General features: G+C 40.0%; 1 long non-coding RNA gene across 1 annotated transcript in view; it reads right to left on the reverse strand.

Annotated features, from left to right (window-relative positions):
* Positions 1-17,049: 17,049 nt before the first annotated feature.
* Positions 17,050-22,721, reverse strand: part of LOC138818526 (uncharacterized) — a 67,122-nt gene continuing 61,450 nt past the window's right edge. The window contains exon 4 of the long non-coding RNA XR_011369174.1: positions 17,050-18,550. This is a non-coding gene — a long non-coding RNA (uncharacterized lncRNA). The remainder of the gene's footprint in view (positions 18,551-22,721) is intronic.

Consider the following 22,721-nt stretch of genomic DNA (forward strand, 5'->3'; position numbering starts at 1 on the left):
TGTTCTAGTCAACATGTGTTCTAGCAAGTACTGCTCATTGCAAGTACAGTTCTGTTCCTGAAAGATTACCTTTCTCTCTCTTTAACTGTTTGCACCCCCTTTCATAAGCTAGGGAAAGCACAAGTGATGAGAAAAGCCATTTTTTGAAGGGGAAATTGATGATGGGGTTTGAACTTGGTATCACATACATATTAGTCTGATCTTCCATTTGGGTTATGCCTCCAGCACTATATTTCTGTTTTTTCTTTTGTATTATTATTATCAAGGTGAGTTACACAGAGGTTACAGTCATATAAGTCAGGTCAGGATACATTTCTTTTTTGAAATGTCACTCCTTCCCTTGCTCTCTCAATTTTTCTCTCTCACTGGTTTGGTTTTATTAACTTCCTCCTTCTCCTCCTCCTCCTTCTGCCCAGGGAGGAAGGCTTTTATGCTAGACCTTCAAGTTGAACAAAGAATAATTCTTCTACCTCAGACTACATGTCCAGGCTATACATACCAAAGAAAGCTAAGGACAAGAGATTAGTCTGACTTGGGAACAATGCAGATCACAAACATGAATTCCACGTAAACAGAAATGAAAAGAAATTTTTCTTTATTCATATAATACAATAAAAAACACTACTTTTCTCATTATCACTTAATTGTGGTTATATGTTCTTAGTACTAGCTTCTTGAAAGTCCTAAAAAAACACTTTGACATGAACTCAGAAGTTCTGTTAGTATCAGCTTGAGATTTTTATGAAAAAACCTTTTTTAATTTTTATATTTCTAAAAATCAATTTTATTATAAAGATGCTGTACAGAGGGGTTACATTTACATGATTAAGTAACACTTCTCATTGAACATTGGTACCTACTCCAGTGTTTTTCACCCTCTGTCCCTTCCCTCCACTCCCCCCCTTACATTGTAAAGTTAATTTCTGCCATAGTGTACTGTGAGTATCATTGTTGCAATGGGTCACCTTTTGTACTTCTTTCAGCATTTTGTTATTTCCCTTCCCTTCTCCCAATCAGATAAAGGCATATACAGGACTTTTCACACACTAGGGATTTTCACACACTGAGCTATGCTACACAGAATGCTTGAGACTAAAGGTGAGGTAAATGATGTCATTGTCCCATTCATCTACATCTCTTGCTAACATATGCATATACTGTGGTGTTGACATGCTTATTTTGTGTATGAGAGCTTTGAGTATGGGGCGTGAATTCAGGACCTAAATACTGTCCCTTAGCTTTTGTATGTGATGCTAGCACTCTACCAGTTGAAGCACAGCTCAGCTTTCTTTTAATTTAATCTTACAGGAGGTAAGAGTCTTTTTTGCTCAGTTGTCTTTGAACTGAGTTCCTCATATCTCAGCGTTCTGAGTAGCTAGTTTTACAGGCCTGAGCTTCCAGTGCCTAGCTTTTCATTACTACTTTCACAAGCTACATGCTCACACACATTTCATTCAAAAATCTCAGTTTAACCCCTGCTTTCACTATATTTGATGTCGGTATAATTTGTAGAGGAGATGGGGAAAAACAAGTCGTTTAAGCATACAGGTGGAGCCGGGCGCTGGTGGCTCACGCCTGTAATCCTAGCTACTCAGGAGGCTGAGATCTGAGGATCGCGGTTCAAAGCCAGCCCGGGCAGGAGAGACAGTGAGACTCCTATCTCCAATAAACCACCAGAAAACCAGAAGTGGCGCTGTAGCTCAAGTGGTAGAGTGCTCTCCTTGAGCTGAAGAGCTGAGGGACAGCGCCCAGGCCCAGAGTTCAAGCCCCACGACCGACAAAAAAAAAAAAAAGAATACAGGTGGACCTGTTGCTACAATGAGAAGTACAAGTTGTCATGTCAAAAACGAACTTTACAACTTTGGTGCGGGGGGGGGGGATTGGGGGAGCAAGGGGAGACTGGGAAGTGATATGAAGGGTAAACAAAGGAGGAGGCTGCAATGCTTGATAAGAAATGTACTCATTATCTTGCCCATGTAATTGTAACCCCTCTGTACAATATGTGCACAAAAAATAAAAACAAAAAACCAAAAATCTCACTATTCAGGCTGACTGACAAGTTGTGAGGAAAGATGGTTGAATGAATAAGTTACCAAATAGGCCTCTAGCCCTATTAACATCATTCTAGTCAGTGACTTAGCTTTCAGTGAGTGAGTACATATTTCCACTTTCACTCTTCCTTTTTTAACTGGAACTCAGTGAAATGTTTTTGATGCATCTTTTAAATGTTATCTCCCAAACAGAAGATACTATTTGAATGTATTTGATAATATTTTAGATGCGGGTGGTCTTGTGTGTCTGGATGTCTGTGGGCAGAAGCCATCCTGCTGGGCTTCAGGCCCAGAGCTGATGCTTCCTGTCTGCTGGTTGCAGAGAGGAAGGTTTTCTTCCTGGCCATTCTTTGAATTGAGATCCTTTCATTTTAGATTTCTAAGTATCTAGGATAAAAAGCATGAACCACCACCAACTGGCTTGTTATAGAAGCATTAATTGCTTTTCATTCATCCCTTTTTTTCCTTGAAGTTTGATCTAGACAGGCTGCTTGTGCCTCATGATAAGGTGATTTGAATAATACCCTTTGCCTCTGGCATTTCTGAAACTAATTTCCTCAGTTCCAGGCTAATGAATTTGTTCTAAAGCCAATAGCATTTTCTTTCTGAGATGTTAGGTAGCTTAATTAAATCTCTTATCCTTTGCTTTGGCAATGCAATCAGGATGTTTCTGTAAAACCCTACTTCTTGAGAGTATTATAGTTAGAAGGTATCATGTGTACACTTTCATATACTCTCTAGTTTTATAAACTTATGTTACAAGATTGGGTGGAAGAATGATGACTGTTGAATTAATTTGATAACCACTCTAGAGTTTTTAAGCCTTAATGGTAATTAACTCAAAGGGGGATTAAAAATATTCAGAGTAGTGGAATGTGGCTACTATTCATTTCATGTATGTGGATAGATGATAAGAATTCTTGTGATTAATAAAATAAATCTTCAAATTTCTAGTGGTACACTGCTATGTTAACTGGGAGGAGACAGTGGTGATGCCAGGACTTTGAAAACTGGTAATGAAGCAAAATATCCGGGAGAGCATTTGCTAAGGATATAATTCCAAGGCTAATACCAAATATATTGAACTAGAATGCTAAATGATGAATGACAGCACCAAAATTTATTTGTTGGCTTCTTTGTTTTGCGAAGTCCTTGGATTTGGACCTGGGGCCTGAGTGCTGTCCCTTAGTTTTTTCCTCAAGGCTAGTGCTCTACCAGCTGAATCACAGCTTCATGTCCATATTTTTGGTGTTTAATTGGAGATCAGTCTTACCAAATTTCCTTTGGGCTTGCTTCAAACCTGAATCTCAGATATCAGCCTCCTGAGTAACTAGGATTCCAGTTATGAGACACCAGAGACCCATATGTTTGACTACTTTGGTTCAAGTGGGTCACATCAGATTTAAACTAAAATCATAACTTTTCTTCTTGTAACCTGCAGCATCCAATAAATATCTAATTTATTTCTATCTTCATTTCTGATTTCTCTTTTCTTCATTGTACCCTTCCATTCTTATTTCACAAGCAAGCATGTCAGTGCTGTTTTCCTTTTCTGAAGCAAGTCAGGTCCATTCCCATCAATGGGGGATGTACTTACTGTTCTTACTGCCTGGAAAACCTGCTCCTAGGGCTGGGAAGGTGGCTCAGTGGTAGAGCACTTGCCTTGCATGCATGAGGCCCTGGGTTCAATTCCTCAGCACCACATGAGCAAAAAGAAAAAAGCTGGAAGTGGCGCTGTGGCTCAAGTGGTAGAGCCTTGAGCTGAAGAGCTGAGGGACAGCACCCAGGCCCAGAGTTCAGGCCCCACGACCGGACCCAAAAAAAGAAATAAAGAAAGAAAACCTGCTCCTAGATAATTGCCTGGATGATGGCTCTCATATCAACTATCTCCTCTTTAGGGATGTCTCTCCCCATTCCCCAATGTGAAGTTGTTGCCACAAAACCACCAATTTCATGTCTCTGATTTACAGAAAGTATCATTATGATTTCTGGTTTTCTTTTCAGCATGAAATTGGTGAGGAGAGAGCCACATTCACTTCTTTTTCTCCAATACCTGTAATAGTGCCTAGTCCTTAGTGCTCAGGAGCCTTACATGGAGATTAGCCTTCTCCAGCTCAATTTATCCTAGCTTCTGGTCAGGACAGCTTCTCAAGCTGAAGTCTGGTGGCTAGTAATCATTCCCTCTTATTCTTTGTGCCATTTGGTGGTGTTGAGTCTACTTCAGGGAAAAATCAGTGTTTGACACTTATTTGCTGCTATGGCAAAGGTGACTGTGACATCATAGAAGTTATGGCTATTGTTTTGTAAAGTTGCGTGAGGACACCCAACCCCACACAATTTCCCCAATATATGTGTCTCCTTTGCTCAGGAGTGCATTCAACAATTCAGCAACCAAACTGTCACCCAGTTCCTGATACACTCAGAGTATGTTTCCATTTCCTTTTAAAAAGAAAAAAGAAAAATTAAAGACATGCCTTTGATGATTTTCATTGAATTACTAAAACAGAGTATATAAATTTATGTATTTGTAAATCTTTGCCCATCTCTCTTGAGCCCTTGCTATATTTCTATGTGTTTGCAGCTTGGTAAGGGAAATAAGGTTTAATTCAGTATTGTCAGATACTATAGTTCAGAAGGCTCTTTTTAGACCCTTTTGGAGGGAATGCCAACTTTCCATCTTATGTTCTACAGATGGCCATCTTGGTACAGGAACTGAATAGACTGTCATAACATAAGAGGCTTGTCCTGATTTCTACTGACTTTCCTCTGGGGTCAGGGAGTGTGATCCCACTGCATATGTGTCTCCTTGTTACACTGAAAGGCCCAGGCCTCCTCAGAAAATCTAAGGCCAAGGGGGTAAGAGAGATTAAAACTCAGAACTCAGCTTCCCATATCATTGGGATTACAGGATTGAGTCTCATGGCCTCAACTCATAGCTGCTTTTATATACATACTGTAGTCAGTTTCATTATATTCACTTCCTAGACAGATATATACAAATATATGTATATAATTATTCATCTATTTTTAATCAGTGTTATATCTAGAAATGCACAAATATATATTCATATAATTATAATCAAATTATATCCCTACTATCCCCAATAATATTTTACATTAATGTTTTGTGAAAAAAATACTAGACTAAAAATTTAAATGCCTTTGTAGTTTGAAAAATCATATTCAATCTTATATATTATATAATATACTATATATAACATAAAGAATATAACACATATTAACATATAACTAATTTAATTGTGGTTTCTTTTCTTCCTGATTTTGTGTTTTTTCATCTATGTAAACTTTCTTTCTTCTATTGATGATGGCTTTTACTTTCCAGTATACATATTTTCTATATATTTTGTCAAATATTTTCATTTGTCAAATATTTTATATTACTGGAGTCAAATTTTTCTTCCATATTTACCCAAAGCACAATGAAGATGTATACAGATTTGAACTCACTGTTGGAAGAGCATCCCACATACCACTTTAAGTATTGTGGCATTTGTCACAATTGACAGAATAGATTTTTAGGACATCTGATCTGCTATGTCCTAGACCTTTTGTAGCCACCTTATCACCCCATGCAGTCATGACCTGCTTCCTTGCCACTCCCTGTACATTTAACAGTTCCCATTATATGCAGTAGGCTGTCTTGTACAGCCCCCTGTCACTCTCTGTTCCCCCCCCCCAGAACATGTATGCACGATGTTTCAGATTGTAGGTTTAAAAAGAAACATATTTAGGATTCATGAATTTTAGAATATATCAAAAACATTGACATTTTAATAAAGTTAGAAAAATAAATAGAATGAACCTTTTACAACAATCAGGACAAAAAGAAAAATAAAGATTTTCCCAGGAAGGGGGAAAGGAATCTCTAAATCTAGATTGGCCTCTAAGTTGCCTTCAGCAGAAATTCTGCCTCGGAGTCCTCAAAGGGATCTACTTCCTCATTAAAGACAGGATTTTCTTCCTGAGTCCAGAGAGGGACAGATTCTAATTTCTCAATTGGAAATTGGATCCCCTGCAGGAGGACAGATTGGTCTGGGTATTCTTTGAGGAAAGATTCCTTTTCCTCAACTGAATCTAGATTTTGGACCTCACTTATTGGTTTCACTGAACATAGACTGTGGTCATTTTCCATTAGCACACATTTACCCTGCACACCAAGAAGTGTTCTTTTTGACTGGTTTGGAGCTGATCTAGCTGGATTGTGAACATCAATGGAAGACATTCTGGATCGTCTTCTTCCTTGGTGGTATGTGCAGGTACACCTGCATCACATGTGGGATGTCCATAGGACTCAAAACCTGCTTGGGCCTTTCTACAAATTAAAAAAAAAACTCTATGTTCACATGCTTTCTGGAGATTAGTGATGGCTTCTGATCTCCATCAGTCCCCATAGACTACATCACTGAAGGTTATTTATCTGTAGTTCTGCAGGAGCTGCTCTACGTTGATGCAAACCTGAGAATGGAAATAGGTACAAGATTCTTAGAGTAGACTCTAGAAGTTAAGTTGTGACTAAACTTCCATGAGGATCTAATGGGGGAAGCTGTAGAACTTGAGTTTGGACTGAACACTGATGGGAAAGTAGGGTATTTCTGAATGTATACTTCCAAGTTCTTTCAAAAAGAGAACATATTACCGGCAAAGAATATCCATAAAAGGACATTTTGCCAAGCTGGAGAGTACTAAGGGCTGTTGGCCAATCAGGCCCATCTCTAGAGACCCAGGTTCCATTCCTACTCACAAGCTCTGAGGCATTGAAACAAGGACTTCTTCCTCTTTTTCTTGGTCTCATGGGTCATGTGTTCCTCCAGCTGGTCCAGAAGAATATGTAAGTGGAAGAGCAGGTCTGAAGAGGGCATGTTGAGCTTGACATACTGTGTAAGTTCTTTTAGGGTGCAATGGTTCTTGGGTTCATAGAAATCATCAGGGTAGAAGTCCATCCACATAAGGAGGATGGAATAAACGATGCTGTGGGCAGTTTGGTGACAAGGAAAATGAAATTCCACCCTCCTCATCCTGAGCCTTGTACTAGAGCTTCTTTCTGCAGGACTTGCAGGTTGGGAAGTGGGAAGAGACTTCTGCAAGCAGGATGGTCCTCAAAATATCACTTCTAGAAATTTCTTAAATATAATCCTCTAAAATTCTCCCTGTGATAGGAAGAGAAAGTTGTTTCCCCACTGAATCTGACTTGCTATACACAGCCCTCCCTGTCTTCCATGAGAGTCCCAAACCACAACCACATCCACAACTGTGTAATCTGCTATGCACTGAAGTGCCAAGACTCAACCCCCTGGTGAAAATCACAACTTGTGTGCAAAGAAGAAAGTTGGCTTTGATTCAGAAACCTCAAAGATACCCAGTTTTCAAGGACAGAACTTCTTTTTGTGCCAACATCCACTTACTTCTTCTCTTGTTCATCTTCCAGTTATGGTAGTAGGATCTGTACCAATGGAAGGAGAGAAGGAAGATAACTCTATGCTTCTCCTTTTCTGAACTAACAGGACACACATGGGACTGGCTAAGACCCACATGGTAATGTCAACATGACAGACAAAAAGTGGAGATATGTTTACACAATTTCATGCAAATTCTGTGAGGATGCTTATATGCATCTGTCCAAATAAATGCACAATGACTCATGCCTCTAATTCTACTAATCACAGTTTGAACGCAGTCTAGTTTGTAAAATTCCAAAGACACTAATCTTCAATTAACCAGCCAAAGGCCAGAACTGGACCTGGGGCTCAAATGGTAGAGTGTTACAAATGGGACAGCACTCAAGCCCCCAATTCAAGTTTAAGTTGCATCCTTTCTTCTGTCTATATTCCTTCAAAGGCCTCCAAGATAGTGATTTTCTAGGTGAGGGTGGATGTTGGATGCCACGGGCTCATTCCTTTAATGCTGGTCTCTCAGCAAGCAAATTGCTAAGGCTACACTAGCTTCTGAGGCAAATGAAATGCTCTGGCAACCCAGTCCTAAGGAATTAGCCAGAGAGTGTACTTCTTTGTCTCAAGCCAAGCTCCTTGATCAGACTCCAGTGAAACAGTCTCAGAAAGGTGCCAAGTATACCAATACTCTGCCAGGGGGTCTCATCAACCCTGAGTTTGAAAGAGGAACACTCACTTTTTTTTGTTGGTTGTGGGGCTTGAACTCTGGGCTTGGGTGATATCCTTTAGCTCTTCAGTTAAAGGCTATCACTCACCCACTTTAGCCACAGCACCACTTCCGGTTTTCTAGTGGTTTATTGGACATAAGAGTCTCATGGACTTTCCTGTCAAGGCTGGCTTTGAACTATGATCCTCAGATCTCAGCCTCCTGAGTAGCTAGGATTACAGGCATGATCCACTGGCACCTGGCTTAGGAACATTCACTTTTTAAACAGAATATCCAGCAACTGCTCCATTGTCCCCCACTCTCTATAGTGGTAGAGGAAGTTTCCAACATAGAAGGGATCACCTTTCTGGTAGTCAGGGACCAGGTCCATTACCAGCATTTCCAGCAAGCCTGAGTCCAGGATCCATATGTTATAAGGCACATTCAGGGTTTGGGCTGATTCATTGTCACACTGAGGTGGTAAAAAGAATGGATCTTTGAAACGTGAAAGTGGGAGTACCCTTCAAATTGAGTAATTGTAATAGAGTGGATTGAAAAGTACACAGTAAATATTTTCTCAGTATACACATATAAAAGCACACAAGAAGAAGTTTCTAATGTGGGCTGGATGAGATTAGATAGGTTTCCTGTCATAGTTATACTTGCCTGAGTTGCCTTATGATTCCCTTGGTTTCTTCTTATAAAAAAGGCCTGAGACATTGGATTCGTGATTTGGCACTGATCCAAAGTCTGCAGCATTGAGTGAGACACTCATATCTCTCATGCCTGAGAGCTGAGTCTCTTGAACTTTGAAAACAACACAAGAACATTTTTCTTGTTCCTGCACCACAGGCCAAGTGAGCTGGCTCGAGCTGAATGTCAGTTACAGTTGCTTGGCTCTCATAGTTCTATATTCTATTCCATTGTGAGGTAGGTAGTGTCATTTCTCAGAGCTCAATGATCTAAGCTGTTTGGTCACATAAGACCATCCCAAAGACAAACTGGAGACTGAAATCTCCCCTCTCACATCACTATATCCACATGTGGACATTGTCAATTCCCAACATCCTCAGCTAAACCTAGATACAGGCATGGTCTCAGCCTCAAGGAGCCCTTCCTAGGTCAGATCCAAGCCTTATTTGTCACTATTTCTCTCATAATGCACAAATCATTTTGGGTCTCATGCCCTCTCAGCCTGCCATGTGCTTCTTGCATCTATTTTTGACATCTACTTCCTAGGACATTGTAAGGTTTTTGTTTCCTAATCTGTTTGCTCTTGATGCCCCTGTGTGCTGTCATCTGGAAAAAAGGCAAGTACTTAGAGGTGGGAAAATCAAACAAGTATTGAAAAACAAACATTACACATATAGTCAGACATTTTTACAAGTGTTCATTCTTGTAAGATAAGACTATCTTTGATAATTTTGTCATATTTTATGACAGAGGGGAAGGGGAGAAGGGAAGAGGTGCTGCATTGTCTTCTCATAATTCAATGATTATTATTTAAAAATACTATAGTTGAAGGAATGTACTATTTAAAGATAAAAGCTGTGCTCCTGTTCTTTTTATAAGCTAGTCATTTATAAAGTTTTCCTCACTAAAGTCTTGTCATCTGTGTCCCATGAACTATCCTCCTCCTTCAAAATAATCAAGGAAAACCTTCACAAATAAGTGGACTGTTGTCCAACCCCTGGATAAGAATTTAAGGTACAACATTGCCTGCAATTTTGTTTGTGTACATGTGTGTGAGAGTGTGTGTGTATGTGGGTAAATGTGTGTCTGTGCATATGTGTGTTTTAGGGCTTGTTCTCAGGGGCTATATGACAATCCCGAGTGTTTTTCCCTTGCGTGTAGTGCCCTACCAATTGTGCTACAGTTTCACTGCAAGTTTTCTGTACTGAACTGGAGAGGAGAGACTCATAAAATTCCCTGTTCAGGCTGTCTGAAGTAAATCTCAGGTCTCAACCTCCTGTTAGCTAGAGTGATAATTATTTGCTTCCAGATCCTAGTAAGAAAGCATTGTTATTGGAGGCAGTGGGGTTGCAAGTTTCAGTCCACCTTCACCACACTCTATATTATTAAACAGCAACAATAAAACCCTATATCAAAATACAATAATAAGAGGTAATTAGAATAAAATTTAGTGATATAGTCTGCTGGCATCACTTTCAGGCACCCTTGGTCTTAATGTTTAGCATCACAAAACCAAACAAAATGAGATAATTACAGTAGACTCAACGAATTTTAATTCCATCTTAAAATAATTTCAAAACATTATAAGAAACAAGAAAGCATCCATACTTATAAGGAGAATGTAAAAAAGATAAAAGATGGCAGATTATGTAATGGAAAATTCTACACTGCAAGAAAATTATTGTCATGGTGAATATATGATGGTATTGTCACAGTGAATATATGATAATGTACTTCAGAGCAGCAATGGATAAATATATATTTACTACACATAGTCTAACTTGTCTCAATCTCTATAAACTTTCAATCTTCTAGTACACATTATCAATGTATTCATGTTTATGGTATATTCTAAAATAACTAGCACAGTCAGGAGGTTACCAAAATACATTAGCTTCAATGTTTTAGGAGATTAACCTGCTAATTGTATTGACTTCTATATATTAAACATGTAGTGTGTTATCATTGTACTCTCTAAGTATGTACAAACACTACTTCAAAGTGAAATTGAATACAACAAGGTTTTGAAGGCATATGCCTGTAAAGCTAGCTATTTGGGACATCAGTTCAAGACCAGTGTAGTTTTTTCTGCAATGCTCCCCAACCACTGGCTCTGCGTGATGGAATACATCTATCATCCCAGGTTCATTGGGAGCTGAGAGCTGGAGGATTTCAATTTCATGCCATAGGCAAGAACTTCCACATGGCTCCATCTCAACCAAAGAAGGTTCAACACTGGCTAGTACCTATCACCCCCACCTAGGTGAAAATAAAAATAAGAGCAATGTAGTATAAGAAACAAACAATATCAAAACATGCCAATATAAACCATCATGAACAACACACACCTAGTGTTTGTTTCTCATACCTGTAATCCTAACTATAGCTAGGATTATATATGTGAGCCAGAGACACCAAGCAGTTCATCATTTTAAAAATGACTATTGAAGCCAGGTGCCAGTGGCTCATTCCTGTAATCCCAGCTACTCAGGATGCTGAGATCTGAGGATCACAGTTCTAAGTCAGCTCAGGAAGAAAAAAACCCATAAGACTCTTACCTCCAATTAACAACTCAGAAGTCAGAAGTGTCTCTGTGGCTCAATTGGTAGAGTGCTAACTATGTTGAGCACAGAGTCTCACAGACAGTGCCCAGGCACTGAGTTCAAGCCCCACATCTGACAAAAAATAGATAAATAAACATTTAAATGTCTGAATTTTTTGTGAATTAAAATGATGGCGTTCATACACAATTCTACAGACAACTACATATTTCATTATATTTGTGGTTAGAAAAAGTAGCAGCACTTGAATAATGGATATTTTTTCATAAACTAGGGCATACTGATCTCTAATTAGAGGAAATTGCTGGACTCATAGGTAGTATTTTTTGGTTGGTTTTTGTTTTGTTTATAGAACAGGATGAGAAACCTTATTTCTGCCAATGACCATTTGGATATGTATAACATCATCCACAGGCCATGCAGAATTAACAGTAAAGACATGACACAGTCAACTGGCAATAAACTTATTTGTCTTTATGCCATGTTCCCAATGATTTGTTTAGCTTATATGTCCCTATGGCCTACAGTTTCCTATTCCTGCCTTCCTCAAAATACAGCATGTTCCACCGATTCAGATTTGAGCCAAGCAATATGTAGTATTAGTGCCAAGAGTTAAGGAAAGTTGTAACACAAACAGGGAAGCATGAAACCAACACTTTAGTAGCTGGTCACTGGGGACTCAGGCCTAGAATACTAGCTACTCAGGAAGCTGATGATCTCAGTTCAAAGCCAGATGGAGTGAGAAAATCTCTGAGACTCTTCTCTCCAATTAACAACCAAAAAGCCATAAAAGGAGCTGGGGCTCCAGAGGTAAAGTAGCCTTGATTACAAAAAACTCAGGGGCAACACCCAATCCTGAGTTCAAGCTGAAGGTCAGGAACAAAAACAAAAACAATCAACAACAAAAAAAAAACCAGAAACTGGGAAAAAGCTCAGGAAAGGATGGCATTGTCTACAAGACAAGTGTACACATTACATGAATTGTGAAATCACTGTACACACCTTAGTAACAATTACATTTTAAAAAGAATGTGAGAAATCCCAAAGCCATGGGGCCTTATGATGTGCAGAATTTCAAAGTCCCATCATCTAAGCTGGTAGCACAGAGGTTGTAGCTCAGGGTGATGAGAAAATAAGAAGCCAGAGATCCTTTCAGATTGTCCCACCAATTCTTCTATTACTTTAAGCAAAAAAAAAAAAAAAAAGCAAAGCAAATAAATTAGACTTTAAGGTTAAACTAAGCTGCTATTAAAGATTCCAGGCAGAATTATATGGTGCCTGCTTCAAGGCAAGAGTGAGGCCAAGCCCACAGCCTCCAGAGAGGCATGACTACCACTTGTCCAACACTGCTGTCCTCCCCGCCCCCAGAGTTTACCTACAAGTCCCAAGTCCCTGCCTTTCTTCTTGTAATTCTTCAGCCACTGGTTGTCTCATTTCTCATTGTCTGTTTAGGTGGGATTTGAGACTCCTTCCTCTCCTCACCCAGCCACCAGACCTCAGGGGCCAAACTCTGCACCTCACAGACACTCCCCAGAACCCAGCTGCCTTTGCAGTTGCTGCTTCCTGAGCCACTGGGCTACTGCCTCCTTCCTCCCTTCATCAGCCTCTGCCAGGGCCTCCCACCCTCTCCCTACCACCACCACCCCCAATCCCAGCTTGGCCTCCCCCGTGGCCACCCCTCCTCTCCACAAATCTCCCAGCCCCAACCCCAGCAGGATCACTGCTCTGGGGATACAACTGTGGGCCAGGCCCAGCAGAATCAAAGGTGCCACAGTGTGCAGCTGGCTGAGAACTGGAGACAGCATAGGTCTCTGATCAGTGTCTTTCACTTCACTTACACAATTATTAATTGTATTGATTTGGTATTTTAGTTTAGATTTCATAACTTCTTATTAAGCCTTTGCAGAAGAGCTGGTAGAAATATAGTCCCCAAATTCGGATTGTCTCTAGTTTAATTCTTTTGAGATTCAGAGATGTTTAAGTAGTTATAACAATCATGAACTCTCATTTTCATAGCAGATGCTATTCAGAAAATAATTGCTTATGCATCTGTTATCAATTATTTACAAGACTTGAAACTTTTAAAGTTTCAAATATTACAGGAAGATCTTTGATTCATGTTGAATGGATGTGAGTAGGTTGAGCTGATTCTTGTGTGAGTGTGTGTGTGTGTGTGTGTGTGTGTGTGTGTGTGTGTGTGTGTGTGTGAGTGAGTGTTTCTGTGTGTGTGTAGGGGGGTGTATGTGTATCATTGAAATCAAGGATAAGGATGTTGAGCCCTGGTCTGAACTTGTTTCCTTTATCTGAGATATACATTATGGTGTTTCTTTGTTGGTGGTAGGCTCTGATTGCTTGCCTTTGCCTGATGCTCACATTCCAGCTGAATTTTTTAATTAAAGCTTCTTATTTAGTATTGAGCATATAGGACTCTGATGTTGCTTTGTCTTTAGTCTGCCATCTAGGATCTTCTTTTCCTCTTTAAAAATTTACATTCAATATAAATTTTACCTCCTGACTGATTTTCCCTTTAATTTGCATTTTGAAAAAAGTATTATAAGAACTTTGATCTCTGTATTCATGAAGAAAAACCATTTTGAATTCTCTGTTTAATGTAACAACACCTGGACACATTTGTTAACACCAAGATCTTAAAATTTATTTTGTAGCTTTAGTTTAAAATGCCTCCTCCATGTTTACAGCATGAGGAGACAAACAATTTCTGGTAACAATGATAACAGTTTTATTCATTAAAATATCAGATAATTCATAATTTTGAATATGTATAGTGGCAAATGAACACATTTGGTAAATAGATTTGCTTGATAGATCCGTGCACAAAAATACCACTCCTAAGGGCTGAAAAGGTGGATCGGTGGTAGACAGCTTATCTTGAATGCACGAGACCCTGGGTTTGATTCGGCAGCACCACCTAAGCAGAAAAGCTAGAAGAGGTACTGAGGCTCAAGTGGTAGAGCACTAGTCTTGAGCTGAAGGGCTGAAGGACAGTGACCAGGCCCAGAGTTCACCACCAAAAACAAATTAAATAAATAAATAATACTCATATCAAGTACATTAATTTCAAACGTTGATTACCATTTTAGTTAGGGGCAGGGTGCCAAGATATAGCAGACCTCTGTTGCAAAGCTTTAAGAAGGATTTCAACACTTGACAAGTACTAAAGACAAGAAGGAAAAAAATTAGCTCTGCCAACAACATATAGAATCACCACTCAAAGAGAAACCAGTACTAAGAATGAAATGCTTTTCATAAAATTTCTTAAAAGATTCTGGCTCTATATTAATTATCATATAAGTTAACCTTCAAAATCTCCATCGATGGGCCTTAAGGGCACCTACAAAAACTGGAGGAGAGAATCATCAACCAAGATTTTTAATTTTGTAAATTAGGTAATGAGTTCATTTCTGGTTTGACAATCTCATCCCTTCCTTTGCTCTCTGTCTCTGATTTTCCCTCCTGTCCCTGTCCACAGAGGTATAGTTCATTGTGAACATAATATCGACAGAGTACAACTGAAACCAACCCAGCTTGACATATCCATTACATGTTTGTCTGCAGTTAATCAGAAGAAATTGAGAATTGTGTGTTTCAACTGGTAGAGCTAGAACACCACCAGACTTCAATTGGAAACCTAAAGGACAGCGTCAATATTGTGATTTTTAAGAACCAATGCTGTCCCATACATAATCTCAGACTCCACACACACACACACACACACACACACACACACACACACACACACACACACACACATCTTAAAATAGATGTTAGTACTGAAATCCAAATAGTTTTTTTATTTTTATAAGTTTTATTTTTAGTTTTAATGAGGTTTGACTTGATAGTTTCTACTAATGAGCCACAACTTAGAACTTTGTTATAATTTTACCCTGTCTGTATTCAGAGAAACATTCTCTGAATTTCTCCATTTCCAGCAATGATAAGTTTTCTCTTCTTGGTCCAGTTTCTTCGTTTGAGACTCAGTCTCTTAGACTTTTCTGTCTTGCATTGTCTGTAAGTTCATTGATCCAGTAGATCTCAGCCATCCTAATACCTGGACAGAACCTGCCTTGGGAAAAGTGTTCTAAGCTCACCATGCAATGGAGGCTGTTAGTACTCACCCATAATCATTTTTTCTTCAGAAATGAGAAATTGGGGGCTGGGAAGGTGGCTCAGTGGTAGAGTGCTTGCCTTGCAGAAATGAGAGATTGTTAGGTCCAGGAATTCAGGGGAAGCACTCACTGTGTGCTATTTCATACTTTTTTGGGGAGGGGTGCCGTCCGGTCCTGGGGCCTGAACTCTGGGCCTGGGCGCTGTCCCTCAGCTCTTCAACTCAAGGCTCGTACTCTACCACTTGAGCCACAGCGCCACTTCCGGCTTTTTTCTTTTTGCTTATGTGGTGCTGAGTAATTGAACCCAGGGCCTCATGCATGCAAGGCAAGCGCTCTACCACTGAGCCATCTTCCCAGCCTGATTTCATACTTTTTTTTATTTAATGGCAGCTTCCACCTATTGTCTACTTTAAGCATTGTGTGAAGAGAAAGATTGCCCCTAAGAGACAGAAGTACTGTACTAACTGTTGCTCTCAAAACACAGGAGGAGGGAAAGAAGTTCTGAAGGAGCCATGTAGCCTAGAAACTGAGTTCTTAGAAACTCAAACTGCCTTTTATCTTACCTTCAACATAGAAAGTCAGAGATTGCAGTGGCTTGTAAGCTCCATTTATATTCCTGTGCAGGGGCTCCCTTCCCCTTTGCCCTTCTGACTGTTTACATCAGTGGCAGGTGTGAAGACGTAACAAGAACACCTAAAGTTTGGGCCTGGGATTAAAAACTCCATTTTGTGATTATAAACATTCCACCACTTCCTGAATTGAATCTGAGGGGCAGAAGAAAGTTAGGTTAGGAATTTGTATAATTACTTCTAAGTTTGCTATCTAAAATCATCCCTTCCCACCCCTTAGAATCCTATTTCCCAACTGTGTAGACACCCTTACACTCTGTTCTCCTGAAGCATTTGAGTGTGGGCCATCATCTGCTTCTTATGTGTACTGCTTTTCAAATGGAGAGTTTCTCCTAGGCTCAAAATGATTTCATTGATGAGGACACTGTGCAATAAGCTAAACTGGGTTTGTTCATGTGTTCATACCCGAGGGAGAACTAGTAAGGGCTAAGTAGTAGTCAGGGCTCACTTGCTGCCAGTGGTATTGCTCTGAGGAATTACTGTCAATGTTGCCCACAGTACCTAGTCCAAGGCCTCTCAGAAAGGCTACAGACCCAAACTTCTTGAGTCTCTGTGTGAGCTAATCATCATTGGCCAACTATGTTCCATGGTTTGTGAGACATTCACTTCTGTGAGCATATGCATATGAGGGCCCAAGAATAGACTTACCTAGAAGGAAGATCCTAGAATGCAAAACTTCTACTAGGACAATGGAAACCCATGGTTTGGCATGCTTAATGTTTTTGAAAGACCCCAGACTCCTGGGATACTTTCGTCAAAGGGAGGGCGCCCCAGAAACTCAGACTCCAGGCCGGGAGATGCAATAAGCAAGAGGAGTTTATTTGACGTTTGCACAAACGGACTCTCTGTCCCGAGCAGACAGGGAGCCCCGAGAAGTGGTTACAAGCCCTTTTTTAAAGGCAAAAACCACAAGATTAACGCATAACACAAAGCATCCCATGATTGGTTCATTTAAAGGTCATCATATACGCCAACAATCACTTTGCCATGCGGGAAATTTTGTAACACTCTTTGTAAAATGACTGGCCCATGGTTGGTTTAAGGGGGGTTTACATGGTTACAGGCCTATGATTGGTTGACATTTGGCTTAGCTTGTGGTCTTGCCAGGTGGTTGTTATCTCAAGGTCCTGTCTGGGGAATTTCTAAATGGGAACTGAGGAACACGTACTGTCTGTTCTTTATCTACGACCACTGACCTTGTCCTGGGGCCGACATCTGGTCCCTGAAACTTGTTAACTCATTTTTGGGAAGGGAAGGGTCAGTGCCAGTGTAAGCAAGTTTACAGAAGCAGAATCAGCAGTTAGCAAATTAGCAAATTGTAAAATGGACTCAGCCCTAATTTTTATAATTCTTCAGTTTTAACCTGTGCACTGAACTAACAGGAGAAAGTGGCACACTAAGAAACTTGCCAATTTTGCCAAATAAAGAACTATGGTGAAGGTCAGAGAAAGGACATTGATTTCATGGTAGTCATGACAAGACAACACCTTAGCATACCTTCAGAATACTAATCCATACTCACCTACTGTTTTTGTTTTTGTTTTTGTTTTTTTGTCGGTAGTGGGGCTTGAACTCTGGGCCTGGGTTCTCTTCCTCAGCTCTTCAGCTCAAGGAGAGCGCTCTACCACTTGAGCTACAGCGCCACTTCCAGTTTTCCGGTGATTTATTGGAGATAGGAGTCTCATGGTCTCTCCTGCCCAGGCTGGCTTTGAACCGCGATCCTCAGATCTCAGCCTCCTGAGTAGCTAGGATTATAGGCGTGAGCCTCCAGCGCCCGGCTCTCACCTACTGTTTTATTTACCCATGTCATTAAGTCTGAGTTGTATGTAGGAGTCTTCAGGGCCTTCAAAACAGGAAGATCTAGGCGAGAGCCTAAGATTGGTCTGCCATTTTGGACATAACATAACTAGTCAGATGAAAGCCCTTAGTAGTGTCCTATAAATATGTGCATTCATCCTACAACATTTGATAAGTATCCCCTCGCAAAATTATCTTTCGTTGGGTCACTTTCTGACATAGCAGCTGTCTGGTAGCTCCATTGTGACTTCACTTTATTCTGCTGAGCCAGAAATGGAGAAGGAGAGACTGACCACAACACAATTGCATCTTTCTCAATGAGCAGTGAATGGCATGGGAGTATTTAAGATGCTTCCCATGTTCTCAGTGAGCTAGTACCACCTTGGATTCCAGCTCAAATCTTGATAAACAGATACAGAAGTTACATATAGCTTGTTGTGCCAGATTCACAGCTACAGAGGTAAATGAGAAAGTGGAAGGCCTTGGTGTGATATGAAGCAGAATTCAAAGGATGTGGGGATGAAGTGAGCTACCTGGAGGGAAAAGGAGAGGCAGCTGAAGCTGAAGCTGAAGAGCACCTAGAGAGAGAAGATAGAGCAAGTTTGAGGCCACCTGGACATCAAAGTAACCCACCTGAGGTACAAGAGTCTGGCTGTCCAGAGCCACAGAGAGAAGTTGGAAGAGCCACAGCAAGTGCTCTTTCCCATTGCTAGGGAGCTCCCAGAATGCCAGAGTAAGAATTGGTAGCTTCCCAGAGCACTGCTGCTGAGCACATCTCAGATCCCTTGCTATCATAATTGACATTGGAGAGGAGCAGTAAGAGTTGTATGAGGTGATTGCAGCTCACTATGTGGAGCCTGTTCTGCAGCATTGTGGAGTGTGGTCTCTCAGGATGCTTAGAGCAAAAATCCTATAACTGGTGTCAAAGAATGCAATCTACTTGGAGTAGACATTTATAGATGGCACGTGCCTGAACACAACAAGCTGATAATAGCTGCTAGAGGTAGTTTCCCTAAAGATCTAACAGCCAAAACTGGAGAGGCAAACCCAGAGCTCTGCACCACATCAGTCCACCATGAAAATTGCTTCTACCATAGTACTGGCTACCCAGTTTGCACACTCATGACCTTTTTACCCTGATTGTGCCCCACAATCCCTCACAACTTTTGCTCTTTCACTTTGTCTATGCTTCCTTGTCCCTGCTAAACAGTTCTGGATGCCTGTATTAGCTACCCCAACCCCTGCAAAGCTGTTGCTGCTACCCAATTTCCTGACACTGCAACTCAGCAATTACAGTCACAGTTACCCTTTCCCTGGTATCCTAGTCTCTACTACTCTTTTCTGCTACCCATAATTCATAACACCATGGTTCCAGCTACCTGATCCCTGACACCCCTCTCTCTGATACCCCATTCCCAAACAAAGGGTAGATTGGGCACAGACAGTCGACTTGGGTACTCCTCTTGCAAGCACATTGGGCCAAGTTATTCCTCAGGTATTTAACATGAGGGACTAACTGGTGGTGGAAAGAAAAGAGGTTACTCAGAGGTCACTAAAATCCAAGGACATCACTTATAACTTCTTGCTAGGAAAAGAAGGCTCTAAGGTGAAAGAAAATTTTACAAAGAATATTGATGAAGATGCAAAAGGTTTAGCTTAGTCTCTTCTACTAGTGGTCTGAATTATTTTTGACATATATATGTAACTACTTTGCATTTTAAAAATTACATGAAAATGCACATTTATGTGGTACTTATATTAATTTATGGAATAGTTGTATAAGATCACGTTAATGATATTCAAGACTTTATGCTCTATGATATGCTCAAGAGGCTGCCTTTGGAAATATAAATAAATATAAATTGAGCTCTCTAACAACAAATGAAATCTCATTGTCAAATACTACAAGGAGATTACGGATGCTAGTACCAAAATGAAAGCTGTAACAATAAAACTGAATAAAGCTGCAAGATTGAAGGGAGGGAGTCAGTGGTAAGGGCAATTATAAAAGAGAAATTCTTCACCATGGAATCGTGGAAGGATAGAATGTGTTTGTTGAATTACTAGCTTTTAAAACCATCTTAGAAAGCAAAACATTGGTTTTTATTATTGCTATTTGGAACCTCTTTAACGAATGGTTTAACAAAAATTTATCAAAACAACTTTGAAAATTCAATGATGTGAATTATCAGATTAACATTACACTCAAAGTTGCCTTCACATGCAGGCAGGCTGCATTCCTTTTCTATAAAATTAATGGACTAAGCTTCCTTTTAAATTGTTGGACAGTCCATGACACTTGTTCCAAAACAAGAAAAGATACTGGAGAGAAAAAAAAAAGAGGAAGGAGATTCAAGATTGCTGAAATTAGCATATTTCCCATTTAGACTTTAATGGGATTTTTCTACAAAGAATAAGATTTTCATCTTACCATAATAATGTCAAAATTGATGTGCTATAGGATAGCTTCTAAATGTAATATTTAATGCTGTTGGATTACTTGAATACAAAGGTTTATAGAAAACTTTAAATTTCAGAAAAACTGTAATGTTCCAATAAACACGTAGAAGAAATATAATTTAAAAATTCGCTGCTTAAAGCAAACCCTGGCAGGAAAGTCTGAGAGATGCTTGTCTAGAAACAGGAAGTGGCACTGTGGCTCAAGCGGTCAGGGCTCTCCTTGATCTGAAGAAAGTAGGGATATGTTGACACCCAGGTCCTGAGTTCAAACCTCATAACTGACAAGAAGAAATTTTAAAGAATTAAAGCATTAGGCCTGGGAAGGAGACTCAGTGGTAGAGTGTTTGTCTTGCATGCATGAGGTCCTGGGTTCAATTCCTCAGCACCACACAAGCAGAAAAAAGTGGAAATGGCACTATGGCTCAAGTGATAGAGCACTAGCCTTGAGCTGAACATATCAGGATCAGCACCCAGACCCAGAGTTCAGGCCCCCCTACCACCACCAACAACAACAACAAATTAAAGCATCCAACAACCTGAAGATGTTGTCCAGAATAATGAATGGGGCATTATCTGTTTACATGACTTAGTGACTTAAAACCTAGTTTACCAGGGGAGGTGGTGGGCAATTTGTGTGTTTTCTAAAACCTGCAAAATTATTTTGTATTTTCCCAAGGAGGGAGAAAGGAGGGATGGGGGGAGGAGGGGAGGTGTTTGGTGACTTTGCCTTTTGGTTCAGTGATTTTTCTGGGGACAAATTCAGAGAAATACTGCTTGCAATCCTAGTTGCATGGGGAATGAAGAAGCCAGGCCCTGGAAGTGGTTTTGTCCTGTCCTTGGCCTGGTTCCAACAACCAATGGATAATCCAAGTCCACTTCAGGACCAAGATGCCTTGAAGACTACTGATCCACTGGACAGGCAGACCTAACCACAGCCAAAAAAGGCAAAAATGCAATGCCGAGGGCAGCATTGGAAATCTACACCAGGCAGAGATTTTTATATATTTTTTATTGTAAAATTACTGCACAGAGGGTTTACAGTTACATGAGTAGGGTAATGAGTTCATTTCCTATCAAGCATTGTTACCTCCTCCTTTGTTTTTCCCCTAGCCCTTCCCTCCCCACCTCCCCTCCTTGACCCCTGCCCGACACTGTAAATTCATTTTTGACACAGTGTCCTCTACATCTCATCATCACAATAGGTCAACCTGCATCCCCATTTAAGCATTCTGCTATATCCCTTCCACTCCCCAAATTACAAAAATGTATATACAAAATGCAGAACACTTGATCAAATACAGTGAAAACAGGGATTATACCATGGGGGGGATGTACCTACAAAAGAATCACATAGTACATTATATTAAAAACAAAAGCAAGAAAGAAAAAACCACTATGTCTCTGACTTGGGGTACATTTCGCTTAACATCATTTTATATGGTCATATGTACATAGCCTTTGATCTTCTCTGCTTGTCCTAGACATGTACTAGTCCTTGCAAACAAGGGAAACCATGGACCTATGTTTCTTTGGGCCTGGCTTACTTCACTTAATTTAATTTTTACCAAGTCTTTCCATTTCCTAACAAATGGGGTAATGGCATTCTTTCTAATGGAGGCATAGAATTCCATTGTGTGTGTATGTCTATATCTATATACATATATATAGACATATATCACATTTTCTTGATCCATTCATCTACTGAGGAGCATCAGAGTTGATTCCATATCATAGCTATGGTGACTAATTCTGCAATAAACATGGTTGCGCTGGCAGCTTTGGTATGACCTTGTTTGTGATCATTTGGGTAAATGCCCTAAAGTGAGATTGCTGGATCATAGGGGAGCTCTACACGGATTCTTTTGAACAACTTCCATACTGCTTTCCAAAGTGGTTAAACAAGTTTACAATCCCACCAACAATGCAGTAGGGTTCCCTTTTAACCACATCCCCTCCAACATCTGTTGTTATTACATTTCTTGATTATTGCCATTCTAACTAGAGTGAGGTGCAATCTCAATGTTGTCTTGATTTGCATTTCTTTTATGGCCAGAAAAGTTGAGCATTTCTTTATGTGTCTAATGGCCATTTTTATTTCCTCTTCAGAGAAGTCTCTCTTTAAGTCTTTAGCCCACTTAGTTATTGAGCAGCTGTTTGTTTTAAGATTTATTGTTGGGGGATTTTTTTTTGAGTCCTAAGTATATTTTAGATATAAGACCTTGTGTCGAGAAGATCTTCTCCCAGTATGTGAGCTTTCTATTGATCTTGCTAGCTATGACCTTTGCCTTG

This window comes from Dipodomys merriami, unplaced genomic scaffold, assembly GCF_024711535.1.
Source record: "Dipodomys merriami isolate MVZ:Mamm:240054 unplaced genomic scaffold, mDipMer1.0.p SCAF_772, whole genome shotgun sequence".
NCBI classification, from domain to species: domain Eukaryota; kingdom Metazoa; phylum Chordata; class Mammalia; order Rodentia; family Heteromyidae; genus Dipodomys; species Dipodomys merriami.